The 5,189-nt window shown below is 33.3% G+C and overlaps 1 long non-coding RNA gene across 1 annotated transcript; it reads left to right on the forward strand.

Moving 5' to 3' along the window:
* Positions 1 to 1,719: 1,719 nt before the first annotated feature.
* Positions 1,720 to 2,674, forward strand: LOC117179308. Its single transcript, XR_004467907.1, has 3 exons — positions 1,720 to 1,786; positions 1,885 to 2,089; positions 2,176 to 2,674. It is a non-coding gene; the product is annotated as an uncharacterized LOC117179308 (long non-coding RNA).
* Positions 2,675 to 5,189: the final 2,515 nt, after the last annotated feature.

Below are 5,189 nucleotides of genomic sequence, written 5' to 3' on the forward strand. Positions count from 1 at the left end.
CGCCAGCCCAGCATCGAAATCTGGAAATATTCAAATCCCAATCTCTTCATTTTATTTTAAAGCAGATAGAGATATAAAAAGAACCGCCGAAGTGTTCCGACCGGCAATCGTTCACCTTCGAGTTTTCAAATTCAGATGAGGAGAAATAGGTTGCGCGCGCAACCCAGGCATTTATATCGTCTCCTACCATATTCACACGGACATAGACGTGTCATAGGATTGGACCACGTCTCGTTTCAGATCTGGGATCACTGAGACCGACACGATACAAGGACTGATCGAGGAAGGGAAGCGCTTCGCGCAGCACCGCTACGAGCAACTGCTTTTGCGAGGACGCAAAAACGAGCTCGGTAATCGTTCGAGAGAAATTAATAGCATTCTGTAGGTTTAAAATGAGATTCTTCTTTCTAGCAATGAACATCCATGATTTAACAGGGGAATAATATCCTTCAGTAAAAGAAACATTATTAAGTGTAAAAAGTATAAATAAAGATGTTTTGTTGTATGTTTTATAGTTTACGAAAAAAATTAAAAGATTGCATTAGAAAGGAAAAAAATTCTCCCGTCTTAAAAATGGTTTAACCCGAATAAAAATATGAAAAAAATTTATTTTCTTTCCTTTTTTGAGGCCGAGAGAATCCCCCCCCCCCCCCCCCCCCCCCCAATGTAATTTTTGAATTCTCGTAAACTATGAACAGATATCGCAAAAGAACAAGAGATATTTTTCACCGAACTTTTTTAGAGGTGCAAAGTTTTATGTTAACATTTTTTCAAATCTGTCATTGTTTCCAAGATAAAGTAGAAAATTCGATTGTGAAAAAAGAACTCTCCTGTCTGCAAACATTATTTATCAAGCAAAATACCCGCAAAGATCCCATTGGGTCCCCTTTCAGTTCCTTCTTTAAAAAAACTAAAAAAAAACAGCAAGATCAACTTTTAAACTGTTGAAATTCGGATTTTACGTTAAATTTTCTATTGGAAACTTACGGAGTAATCGCAATACTTTTTTTGCAGCGGTGAAAACTTTAAAAAATGTATAAGATCTATAACGCCTATTGACTGCTACTTACAGATGATGATTTTGAAGTCTAGCAGTCAACAAGCGTTATACGTCTTATATTTTTTTAAACTTTTTACCTTTGCAAAAAAAACTATTGCGATTATTCCGTGAACTTCTATAGAGAATTTTAACGTAGAATCCGAATTTCAACAATTTAAAAGTTGATTTTTCGGTTCTTTTTGAGTTTTTTAAAAAGGAACTGAATGGGGACCCAATGAAGTCTTTACGGGAACTTTGTAAATGCTCCATTCGGTTCCTTGAGTCCGCCAGGGAAAGTTAAAAAAAAGTTAGGAAAAAATTCCAAGGTAGCTTTTTTCAGAAAATAGATTTTTAATTTTTTCAGATAAGTGAACAGTTGGAGAGGTTTAACGAAAAGAGTCGAGTTTTTTTGAAAAACAGAGCACACAATTCAAATATGCATAACTTTTTAGTCAAGTTTTTTTTGCCAGTAGGAAAAAATACGTATCGCCCAATTTCTTCTATTAAACAACATATTTTGTCCACAAGAGAATCTGTGATTTGAAGAGTAGAACCGACAAAAGTACTTATATGGAATCGCAATCTAAAAGTAAATTTGTAATTTTGAATTTCATAATTTGCAATATTTTTTGCTGCTTTTGAAATGCTAAAAGGAAAATAAAAAAATTTAACCATATTTTTCAGGGGATAACATTACGAGAGGAACTGAGACCCTCGCAAGTCTCGTTATCGCATCACATTCAAAAGGTAAAGTTTTTTTTATTGAATTTCCTAATTAAGTATATTGTTTTGCTGCATTAAACATTCTAAAAAGTAAATTCAACAAAATAAAACGTATTTTCCAGGTGAAAACACCACAAGATTTACCGAAAATCTGCGTGATCCAATCGCAAAAGAAATTTAAAACGAAGAAAATGCTTCCATAGAATCGCCCTCTAAAATTGCCCGCTCTTAAAGTTTACATGCTATTTGGCGAAAGTTTAATCTACGATGGAGTGAAATCTGTCGTCTGCTAGGGCGTCCTTAGCAGCAATCGGAAAACCTTTAGAGGTAAAATGCCAACGTTGAATTTCGTAATTTGCGGTATTTTATGCTGCATTAAAAATCATTTTAAAAAATGTAACCATATTTTCCAGCGGAAAACATTACTAAAGGAACCAAGATACACAAAATTCATCTCATCGCATCGCACTTCAAAGGTAAAATTTATACATTGAATTTCCTGATTAAAGATATTCTTATGCTGCATTGGAAATTCTAATAAAAATTCTAAAAAAGCGACACAAGTCGCTTCTTTCGGATCCGTCTTCAAAGAAAAACGATAATCTTTTCAGCGATGTTTTAAATGAAGAGAATTTAATGGAAAAGGGAAAATACCTCCAACATCCCCAGTAATACTTCGTATGCAAAAGAAAAACAGAAATGAAAATTCAAGTTTCGGTGTTCCAAACGAAAGGTCAACATCGCTGCAGCCACTAATAGTCAACACTCAAAGGTCGCTTTATATTTATGATCCAAATACTCAAACTTGGAAGCCATAAAACGTTTTTTGCAAACAATAGGATTGAATTTTGATTTATATTGTATACCTCCTTGGAATGTTTCCCTGGAACCACCCTCTTATCCTATTCTTATCTACAATTACCAAAAATTACGCATTTGCCAATATCTTTCCAAAATATTTGGAAAAATGTAAATTGTCAATTATTATCAATAAATAGTATGATAATAATTTGTGTATTCTTTATGATTGTGGGAAACTTTTGCAATAACGATTCAACAGATTAGGTTAGACACCCTTCGAAACGTTATCTTAAAGAAATGTTTTTCATAGACTTTTTATGTAAAAAACACACTCGCATTTGTCGTCTACTTAATATGCAACGTATGAACAATTAAGAGGAACAATATTGTTGCAAAAAATTATGTGCACATACATTTTTAAGTAAAACCAAGTCCCACTGTAGAGGTTAAGAAACATTCTTAAATGTGAAAGTTTTCCTACAAGTTATTTAATGTGACACATATATATGAATATTGTTTCAAATAAACACAAAAACAATCATACGCAATTAAATGATAAATAATGCTAGAGACTTAATTCCATCACCCTCTGAAGGTGAAATAATAACCTGTCTATCGAGACATTTCACAGAGGATGTCAGGACCGCATTTGTTATTCGGAACATGAAAGCTTGCAACGAATTTATAGAGTTTCTGGAATATTTGGATCAAGCTGGACCACTGGATAATAAGGAAGAATATTTACCACGTAATAGTACGGTTTATGACCAAAACGCTTATGAAAAAAAGAATAATTATCGCCATGATAGCCGGAACAATTTTGGAGAAGATAATCGATATTATAATCAAGCCAATCCCCGCGGTTATTAAAATAATTACGAGAGCGAAAATCGAAGAACAAATTATGAACACAATAGGTCACCCCGTAACAACTACAGGCGAAGTGATCAATACTATAAAAATCAACCGTACAAGAATTATAGCTGCGTTTATGATAGTCAAGATCATCGAATAAATCGAAATCAAATCTATCATAATCGTGGGTTTCACAATAGAAAAAATCAAGGTTTTGATAACAGACAAAATCCAGGTGATTTCGAGGGTAGAGGTCACGGATACCAAAGTCAAGGGTTTGAAAACCGCCAAAATCGAAGTATTGACAATCGGGATTTAGGTTATAATGCTTTCGGCGATCGGCCTCGTAATTATGAACCAAATCGTGGTCAGAGTCAAGTGGTCAAAATTCTGCAAATTCAAACACACAAAATAATTATAATGTCAAACCTTCGAATGGTAGCGTGGAAAATGGTGTTTATAAGCGTGAAAATAACGGTCCAGGAAATGTAAGCTCTGGAATTCGGCAAGATGGACAAAGAAACGGTGATTATAATATAAGTCGAAGCAATTAGCAACATGATGTACCGCGTAATAATTACGGGAACAAGCAAACACGTAGTCTGGAACAATACTGTGAAAATGACGATTTATATTGTAGTCGCGAGGACCAGGGAAACTTGTAAGCCTCGGGTCTGAAAAAGATTTAATAATTAAAAAAGATGGGGCACCAGGCTCGAGGCATTTAGAAAAAGAAACAATACCCGGTAATAAGCGTAGAATAGAGAAAAATTAATATTTTCAGATTTCAGCGCAAAAGTGAAGATTATTCTATTACTATGAATGCGCGATTTTTCCATCTGTCTAAAATGCCACAATAAGAATAAGATACCTCCTAAACTTATTCACTTCTATTTCTATAGCCACCGCCACACAGTTTTCTATTCTCCCAAAGAGAACGTGTTTTCAATATATTTAATTCCTTCTAATTGTACCGGCAACGCACCTCACAGAGATATTTTGTATTCCTCAGAAGTGGTCATATTTTGATTTTATTTAATTCTTTCTAATTAGTTCACAAAATATGTGTAATAAGATGTTTTAATTCCTTCATGCGAAATGTAAATTCTGGAATTTTAATTATCACCCATTCACATCGGCCTCTCTAGAGCTAAAATGATTTAAATTCATAAATTTTGATAGATTTCTTTGTTGCATTTTTTAAGACGTTTAAATAAATTATTAAAATATAAATAAATATAATATTTTTCGAATTTATAAGTGATAAAAATATTTAATAATGAAAAATAGGTTAAATAAATGCTTTCGTTAAATTTTACTAAGTCGATTGAGAGGAGTAGGATTTGCACTTTTTCTGTTCCCGTTAGGGGATTTTTAGACGGAGGAAAAATCGCGTATTCATAGGAATAAAATTTCTTAATTTTTCTGAATTCAACGCTTGTTACCGGGTTTGGTAAATAATATTAAAAGTCAAAAAGAGATAAAGACAGAAAAAAAGAAAGAGATCATATAAATATTGACAAAATAATAGAAAAAAGCCCTCACATGGGATCTATTGCTGAAGAAAACAATACAAAAAAATTGGGTGACATCCTTAGTCAAAATGATAATACTTCTCATTCATCTTCTCAAAATTTAATCTTTTGTAAAGAAATAGACGGAGTTGGAATGTCAATCGTCAGCACTTTTCGGCATGAATCTAAAAAATATGGTAGCGCTAACCTGATCGATAGCACAATGTCGTTCATTAAAAGAAGCAGCTCTTCAATAA

Source organism: Belonocnema kinseyi, chromosome 9 (assembly GCF_010883055.1).
Source record: "Belonocnema kinseyi isolate 2016_QV_RU_SX_M_011 chromosome 9, B_treatae_v1, whole genome shotgun sequence".
Taxonomy (NCBI): domain Eukaryota; kingdom Metazoa; phylum Arthropoda; class Insecta; order Hymenoptera; family Cynipidae; genus Belonocnema; species Belonocnema kinseyi.